This window comes from Martes martes (assembly GCF_963455335.1).
Source record: "Martes martes genome assembly, chromosome: 13".
NCBI classification, from domain to species: domain Eukaryota; kingdom Metazoa; phylum Chordata; class Mammalia; order Carnivora; family Mustelidae; genus Martes; species Martes martes.
The window spans coordinates 12,712,282-12,722,341 of NC_137901.1; positions in this window are offsets into that span (position 1 = coordinate 12,712,282).

Consider the following 10,060-nt stretch of genomic DNA (forward strand, 5'->3'; position numbering starts at 1 on the left):
CTCCCCCAACACCTAAGTATCTGGGGGTCTCATCTTACCAATTAACTATTGCAAGTCTCCCTGCTTTGTAGCACCTGCCCTATGCTTCAAAATTACATTGTACAGTCCGGAAGCAGTCACAGTTTTAAAAAGAGATGTATTAACCTTTATGACCTCGAATTTGTATGATCGCAGGAAGTACTATTAGGAGTAATGGATTTTAGGCAGAGGTCAATATTTTTGTTTTTGGCTACTTTTCAACACTCCATAAAAGACACAGACTCCTCCCACATGTGTAAGGAAGGCATGTGGGAAAGGAACAAGAGGCTTACAACAGGGCTTGGTATCAAAATTTTTCTGGAAAGGGCAAAAGAGTAAATATTTTAGGCTTTGTAGTCCAGTGACAGTCTTTGTCTCAACTACTGAACTCTGTCATTGCAGAGAGAAAGTCACTATAGATGATATGCAAACAAATGGGTATGGTTCTGTTCCAATAAAACTGCATATACAAAATCAGGTGGCAGGCTGGGTTTGACGTTAAGATCGGTGTGGACTGGCCCCTGGTCTAGAGAAATGGAGAAGGTAGAAAAGCTTGTGAGAATCCATAAGAAAACCATTAGAATTAATAAGGGACTTGGACAAGCCTGCCAGATACTGAATCAATTACAAGAATAATAGCACTTTTGCACATTAGCAATAACCAATTTGAGAATGAGATTCAAAATAAGATACAAGAGTGACAAAAATTATAGAGAATCTAGGAATTAACCAAGAACATGCAACACTTCTATAGGGAAAAATGTTGAACTCTAATACAGAACATAGTGACTGATCTTTATTAAAAGAGAGGTAGGCTTCCCTAACTTCTCCCCAGAGTTACCTACAAATGCAAAGCAGTTCTGTGGTAGGTAGAACAATGACTCCCCAAAGATGTCTGCCTCCTAATCCCCAGAATCTGCCAATGTGTCACCTTACAAGGCAAAAGGATTTGCAGATGTGATTAAGGTTATTAGCCTTGAGATGGGGGATTACCTCTGATGTAATTAACATGAATCCTTAAAAGTGAGGGACGTTTCGCAGCTGTAGTCAGAAGGAAAGGTGACAGTTGAAGCAGGGTCTGACAGATGGTATGCTGCTGGCTCTGAGGAGGAAGGAAGGAGGCCAGCACCTAAGGAATGTGGCTGTCCTGGGAAAGCTGGAAAAGGCAAGGAAATAGAATCTCCCCTGAACTCTCCAGAAGAAAATGAAACCTTCCTGATGCTTTGACCCTGGTCAAGGAAGACCATGTCTGATTTCTAAGCCACAGAACTATGATATAATACATTTGTGTTGTTTTCAGCTACTGAGTTTGTGGTCATTTGTTATGGCCGCAATAGGAGGAAAATAGTGCAGATTCTTATCAAAATTCCAGTTGGGTTTTTTGAGGAATTTGTAAACTTGGTGCAAAAATCTATAATGTCCATAAAAAATTTACCATTGGACAGAAAGGGTGAAAGGAGGACTTCTACATTGCCCAGTACTGACATAGGATGAAGCCATCATGGTAAAACCTGTATGGGGTGTATGCTAGAACCAACTGGAGAGCTCAGAAATACCCTCATTTATATATACTGGTACCCTGTTCTGATCAAAGTTTCCACAACTCACTGGGGAAGGTATGAGTTATTTAAAAGAACATATTTGAGAAAATAACCTATTTTAAAAGAAAAAAAAAAAACTGGATCCCTACCTTATAATACATACAAAATGGATTAACAATCAATGTGAGAGACCAAAAAAAAAAAAAAATTAAAGTTAATATAAATATAGGATTTAAATACAATTAATAGAAATATATTTGTCAAGGAAGACTTCTGAAAATTTCAAAATAAAGATTATAAGGGATATACATGATAAGCTTGGTAGTATCAAAATTAAAGATTCCTATTCAAAGACACATAGCATGGACAGATCCAACAGATGAAAAAAATGGAAGAAAGTACTTGCATTCCTTGAATAAACAAGGAAATAATACTTAGAAAACACCATGTAACACTTGTTAATGGACAGGAAAAGGAAGAGCGATCGCAAGAGAAAAATGGGCAAAGGGTATATGAACAGAAACCCAGAAGTGAAGTAGATGATTATATAAGAGATGCTGAAACTCACTAAAAATCAGAAATGTGCAAATTAAAAAGGGAGAGAGCGAGACATCACTTTACATCTCTTAGATGAGCAAAAATTGGAAAGCCAGATAATTGATGAGCTCGTGGAGATGGGGACTGGCATCACTACTGGGGGGGGGGCTTGTAAACGGCGGCGGCCCCTATGGAGAGCATCTGGTACATTCCGTTAAATTTTATATAAGCCTGCAGTGTGATCCAGCAGTTCACTCCGGGGTTTATATCCCAATGAATTTCTCACACACACTCCTAAGGGGACACGTATAAGGATATTTATTGCCGCATTATTTGAGGATGTGTGGAGTTCCGGGCAAGACTGGGTTTGTTTGTTGCTAGAAAGTGGATAAAGATTGATGGTTAGCCGGTAAGGAGTACTATAGAGAAGAAAGGGACAACAGACCAGCGGCTCAGTTAGCAACACAGATGGAGCTTATAAACGTAATGCGGGGTAACAATATATTTTAAAAAAAAAAACAACATTTTAATACCATATTTGATACGTGACCCAATAGCTTTCATGTAAGTTTAGAACTTACATGAACACAAAAAAAATAATATACCTTTTCAAAAGCACATATGAATGAAAAGACATTAGAATAGTTGCTTAGGTTGGAAAAGGGGAATCCAAATGGGTAGCGGTGATAAAATGGAATGAGTAAGTTATTGCACATCAATCAATAATTGAATGAATGGAGGGGGTTTTACTGGGAAAATCATGATAAAGTGCCATGGGGTCACCTCTGTATTTGACCAGAAAAAACAGGAACAGGAAATTTGAATGGAAAACAGGGGATTGAGTGACCTCTATCTTCTAAATTCAGGTCGTGTGGTTTGAGGTACGGGTAACGAATGAGAGGGGAGTGTTTTTGCAATGCTTCAACTTTTAAATCATAATTTTGAATTATGATCCAAATATATGATATCCTCAAATATATGATATCCTTAACTATGAGATCGTATTTTAGCAAAAACAATAATCTCCTCATATCCATTTCAATTCGATCTGCAGAGGCAAAGAAATGAGAAGCAAGACCTTAATTAAACACTTGTACTGAAATTAACTGCTGATCGAATTTTCGTTCCTCAGATAGATTTGTCTTTTGAATGCTTACCTTTTATGACACTAATTGCTATAGGAGACTACAGAATTTTTTCTCAGTGCAGAAATCAATAAGAAATCATCTTAACCTTAGATATTTTTTCAGAAGTTTGACCGATTTGTTCTATTTCATTTTTATATAAATTCATTTTCTACACAGATTTGTACTGTGGAATATACCACTTTCTTTTTTTAAAAGATTTTATTTACTTGAGAGAGAGAAAACGAGCAGAGGGAGAGACAGAGGGAGAGGGAGTAGCAGGCTCCCCGCTGAGCAGAGAGCCCGGTGCGGGGCTCCATCCCAGGATCCTGGGCTCATGACCTGAGTCGAACTCAGACGCTTAAGTGACTGAGTCACCCAGGCGCCCCATTCATCATTTTCAATAACAGAAAAATCACGAAAAGTCTGTTCTTGAAGAAGACTAATCCTATCTGGTTTACTTTTTTTATTTCTTGAAGCAACTAACCTAGTGCCTTCCATATTGTAACAGCTCAAGCATATATGTTGAGTTAAATTGAATGGGTTTTAGTTATGATAAATAATTTGTTTCAGATAAGCCTTCTGGGAACACACTGCTTTTTTCAGAAATAATAAGAATGTTTTACTTAAAATATTCGTGTCTCAAACTAGTCATGTTTTGAATATTTTGAGGTATTTATTTTTCACTAGTGTGTAATGCAATTTTTTTTTCATTTTAGTTGTTTTCAGTCATTCTCATGAAGATGAATTGTGATAGGGGCTCACCAAAATGAAAAGGAATGACGTCTCTTAAGGACAGAGGAGAGTCTTGTCCATGAAATGAGAGATATCGGTTTTACAAGGGAAGATCACTTTATCCTTTAAACATGATTATTGTTATTACCAAGATTTAGGCCTTAGACCATAAGGAAAAACATTTGTCAATGAGTTTTCAAACCTCTATAGTTCTGTTTTCTTCTACAAATATCTTGGCAGAACCCTCTGGGAGCAAAACATCTAAAAGTATAGATTCTATGAGAATGACAAATTCTCACAGTTACATACATAAAGTCTCACAAAATAAACAGCAAGAAGAAAAAATAAATCCTTTTCTGCCAAGCTACAGTTCAGGATCTATCCTTAACAAGTTCACCGTAATCTCTCATTGTGGTAAAAGAGGGGAATGTTTAATCAAATCTGGTAATGAAACAATTGTTTCTAAATGAAGTATAAAAAATGTATAAAATATTAGTATAGGTATACCAAATAGGCACTGCCTGGTCATACAATGAGAAAGTCTTCTGTCTCTGTCTCTGTCTCTCTCTTTCTAACATTTACAGAGTGATTTCTTTGTCTGTTAAGTTTTATGCATGAATTTTGGGAGGACACAAACATTTGGTCTTTGGTAAATGGTGTGGTGAGGAAAGACCAAAATTGTCCCCTTAGATGAGCCTTAGATTACCGTGTATAGTTCCCATCTCTGAGAGCTTGGGAGACAGCTCCTAGGGGTCCTCGTGGATAATAGCAGGGAAGAAACCTTGAGGACGGTCCAACTGTGCGCAAGTACATGAGATTCAAAAGGCCGTCAACTTCTCCCTTATACAGTAAGGTGACCTCCCCTACACACTCACCAGCAGAGAGAGACTGGAGGAACTCGGGTCTCGAATGGAAAACACTAACCCAAAGACTGGCAGATAGTAGGTCTTCAATAATAAATGTTTGTTCTCTTTCCCTTGAAAGAAAAGATCTTACAAGTAAGACATCCTTGCAACTGATTTCTCAAATCCCTTTCATTAGCATCCTCTGGATACAGGACTCACATCACCTTCAAAAGGAATCCTTCCTGCAGAGTCTGTAATTAGGATACTAGGGAGAGCCGAGCACCTGAAAAGCACAACGGTGCCTGCTTATTGTCCTGGGTGCTTCTCATCTCTCTGGACCTATGATACCAGAAACCCCCAGTACAAATTACAGACGCGAACACCTGACCAATCTCAAAGTTATATAATTTCCCATTAGAAATACTGGCTCTGCATGTTTCTTGAAACTGGAATGTAAGAACAGCACATCCAATAATTAGTGCCTGATTTTCTTTTCACTCGAGCGTTCTCTCTCCCTCCTTCTCTCTCTCTCTCCCCCTCTCTCTCTCATGTTTCAGCAACTGAGTGTTGAAAGTAATAATGTCTCTAAGTGTGATTCATTTTTTCAAAGCAGAGGGCAGAGTCCTTTCTTGATGTAAGCTTCAACCTTTTAATTCAGATGAAGGGAAGCGAAATTTATTTTGTTAGAGCATTTGAACTGGTCTGTGAGGCACGTGGTTCAACATTCAGGCTTCCTGTAATTAACTGTCAAGAATCCAAGACAAAGCAGTGAAATGCAACTGGGTCAACCTCCGAAGGGTTTAAATCCTGATGAAATTTTGTAAGAATGGCCTTTCATGGAAACATTCAGCCCAGTCAAGAGTTCACTGGATAAGCAACAGCAAGTGTGGGCAGTTACTAGACAGGCATCTTGAACTCCCATTAAGTTCCAACTGCCCTTTCTGGTTATCACTGATGCTCCTTTACTAGAAACATCTTCCCACCAGAGTGTTTATGCACCAAGAGAGTAGGGCTTTGGGGACCTGAAGGTTGAGGAGGCTTACAAGGAACTCTTCAATTGCTATCGTGCATTGAGTAACAGGGAACCTCCCGACCCACCACCTGAGCCGCAAAATGTCCTTTTTCTCACACATACACAGATGAGTTACTGAACTATATCCCAAACTAAGAAACTCACAAGTGTTCACAGACTCACACTCACAGTGGGACACAGGCTGGGTGAACAGAGCGATCCATTTCTTGTAGATTACTGTCCTAATCTGAGCAAAACAGAAGCCCTTGTCCTTTGACTCAGAAACAAAGTGTTTCCATAACAACAGAACGCTTTCCAGCTCTGCAATGACCAGGAGCAAAATCTCTGATCTCTTGACATTTATAATCACAGAGCATAGTGCGGTAGGCAGGCAACTTGCATCCCTGGAATGTGAATATCATATTTACCAAATTGTGCAAAAAGAACAAGGAAAGTTTGCATTTTTTCACACTTCCCTTTTGCAGTGATAAATAGAGTCAGAAATAAATATGATTTGTTGGCATGAACAAGAGAGAAAGTTGGTGAAAAATAAATTTATTTCCAATTAAATTTTAAAGGCTTAGAGAAAAGAGTATTCACCTCCAACAGTATTAGCTAAGGCAAATTTTTGCTCTTTGGTGGCTCCCATAAATGCTTCATTCCATTGGTTAATGATCAAATTTTACTATTTCATTACTCCCGTCTAGTATATGCCAGCTTTTCTCCCTCACCAGAAGATTTTCAAGTCCCTCCTACGTAGTAGGAATAAAATGCAATTAAGTGCTCTGTATTAAACAAGGGAATTATGCCTTAGTCCAATAAATTGCTTTCTTTAAAAAAGTTAATTTTCAGAAACTATAGTGGTGACCACGGGTCACTGAAAAATACAAAAATGAAACCAGCTCCTTGTGGAAGAGGAAGTTCAGTTAAAGTACGCAGAAGTTGAAGTATATTAACATATCGTCAAAGAAAATCTTCATATAACACATATGCACTCACTACATCTAGTATAAGTGTGCATTTAAAAAAATAAGAAAGGCAACGAACCCCTCCACCTTAATTCCTAGTCTATAGTTAAACTGCAGAAGGTGCAGTTAATTTGGGATTTATCAATTCAATACAGATCTATGGTGACTTTCTTCTCTTAAAAATCTTACCTGCTTTATTGGAGAATAACTGAGAGTACATTGCACACTTGCAGAGTATCTAACTTGACAAATTTGGACTTAGGTATCTGCCATGAAAAGATCATTACCTCAAAATAATGAATATATAATAGCAACCCTCTAAAATAAGCCCCATCCTTTTGTGAGCCTCCCTCTTGCATTTCCTTCCCTCCTCAGGGTACTGATCTGCTATCAATACAGATTAGTTTGTATTTTCTGGAATCTTGTGTAAATAAATTTTTTTTTGAGGGGGCTCTGGCTTTTTTTACTAAGGAAAATTATTTTGAGATTCATACACATTGTGGCATATATCAATAATTCATTGCTTTTACTTCTGGGAAGTATCCCATCACACAAACGCATCACAGTTATTCGTCCGTTCCCTGGTCGGAGGACATCTGAATTGTGCCCAGTGTTGGCTCTTACAAATAAAGAGGCTATGAACCATCATCGAGGTTTTTATACGGGCACGTGCTTTCATTAATCTGGGTAAATTTGAAGAGTAGAGTAGAATAGATAGATCATATGTTCAGCATATGTTTAACTTTTTAAGAAACTGCCAAATTGTTTTTCCAAAGTACTTATATCATTTTACATTCCAACCAACCCTGAATGAGAGTATCAGCTTTTCTATACCCTTGCTAATACCTGGTATGGGCAGACTTTTTAACTTGATGTGTGTATATATATATACTCACACATACACACATTTATGTATATATATTTACATACACACACACACACGCACACATATATGGCAAAGGAAAAAGGATTGTGTTTACCAAGAGAAACAGAGAATAAACATCTCAGGTTTCTTAATAAATTAAAAATGCAAATTTTTAATGAAGAAATAAGAACTAAGACACTTCTCTACAATAACTGCTTTACAGTCAGTAGAGAAATTGGGGATGTTTGACCCTCAGACAAGATACATGATATGATACCACTAAGATTTAACAAGAGAGGGAGTAGTAGACCCTGAGGCCATAGATTAGTAAACATTAAAAAGAGTTTTGAAACATGGGACGCCCGGGTGGCTCAGTGGGTTAAGCCTCTGCCTTCGGCTCAGGTCATAATCTCAGGGTCCTGGGATCAAGCCTCACATCGGGCTCTCTGCTCGGCAGGGAGCCTGCTTCCTCCTCTCTCTCTCTCTGCCTGCCTCTCTGCCTACTTGTGATCTCTTTCTCTCTGTCAAATAAATAAATAAAATCTTCAAAAAAAATTTTTTAAACAAATTATGGTAACATGTGTTTCAAAGTGGTTGTAATATTTATCCAGCAATTAGTTTAGGAGACGTGTGTGTGTGTGTGTGTGTGTATGCATATATACACATGTATAATATTTTTAATTTTTAAAATTAAAAATTTTTTGTATAAAATATAAAATTTATATTTCACTTTTGTGGCACAATGTATTTTCCAAGCACGGCAGCATCTGTGTATTTATCCCATTCCAGCTGTTCTTCTTACCCCTCCCCCTCCCGTGATAGCTCAGGGCAATGTTCCTCCCTTTAAATCTGCACCCCTGGTGTATAACCTGAGTGATGCTTTAGGACTTCTGAAGCTAGATGCTAAGAGTGGCATGTTCCTCCCTCTCCTTAGGTTGCTTGCCCTGGGGTAAGTAATATCACTCACATGCAAAGAAAAAGCCCATTGTAAACCGTGAGGAGAAACCAGGTGGAAAGCCAAGAGGAGAGGAAATGGAGTCTCTTGGTCAAGATGTATATCTGTTATCTTTGCCCTCAAATTATTTCTACAAACAAATTTGCAGATAAAATGTGTAGTTCATAACAAAACACAAGCAGGCTCATCAGGAGACTTGCTGATATTGAAGGGAAACCAGAAAGTATCAAACACACAAGGCTCCCAGATAATAATTAAGCACTAGCTTTATTATCAGTAGGCTTACTCACTTCAAGGAGATAAACACCAAGTTTAAATATTTTGGCACAGACCCAAAGCGTAGCTTCTAAAAAGACAGAGCTGATTTGGAAAAGAACAAAATACAAATTCTAAAAAGGAAAAATAAATGATACTAAGAACTCAATGGGTATGTTTGAAAGCGTACATCTTGGAAACAAAGAAAAAGAAGTTGGCAAATGGGGTAAATATCAGAAAAAAATCTAGAGTAAAGCCCAAAGAAACAAAATTTTGAGGGGAAAAAAAGGAGCATTAATTTAAGAGACCATGACAGTGAAACGAAGAGTACTGAAATGAATGTAATGAGAATGACAAAAAAACAAGCATTTCAGAAAAAGTATTTGAAAAGAAAATGGACAACATTTTTCAAACCTGATGGATGACCCCTGTGCAGATTCAACAAAGCTCGGTGGATCACAACAACAAAGAAAGAAGTGCATACACTACAATTATAAATGACCCCAAAACAATTTAAAAAAAGAGAAGGAAGAAGAAAGGGAAGGGGGAAGGAAAAAGAGAAGAAGAAGGCAGGAAGGCAGGAAGGAAGGGGAAGAGAGTATTTACACAATTCTTTTGTATCAAACATAACCAAACCTTGAGATCTTCCAATTCCACTCCTAGATAGGTACCATAAAGAAATGATTACGCACATGATACAGGGTTAATATATAAGACTGTCCGTAGCAACAACATTTGTAAGAGCCACAAGAAGAAACAGCCAGATATCTACCAGTAGACTGTAAATAAATGGTGGCATATCCGTTCAATGGAATACTTCACAGTAATAAAAACGAACACATCACAACTATAGGCAACAGTGTGGATTGATCTCAAACACAGTTGTGGGCAAGAGCAGACAGCCTAAAATAATATTTGCTTTCTGTTTCCATTTAAATGCAATTCAAAGCTAGATCAAATTGAAAAAGGCTTAGGAATGCCCACTTTGATGGTAAAGGTATAAAGAAAAGGTTTCAAGAAAAACAAGGACTTGATTAGCAGGAGAGTCTAGATAGTGGTTACCTCTGATGAAAAAGGGGGCAGAGATTTGCATAAGAAAGGGCATGCAAGGGCTCCAGAAAGTGTTATATAATCCATCGTGTGAATGGTCCATGCACGGGTATGTCAAAGGAAAATTGCACTGGATGGAGTTAAACAGGCAAAGA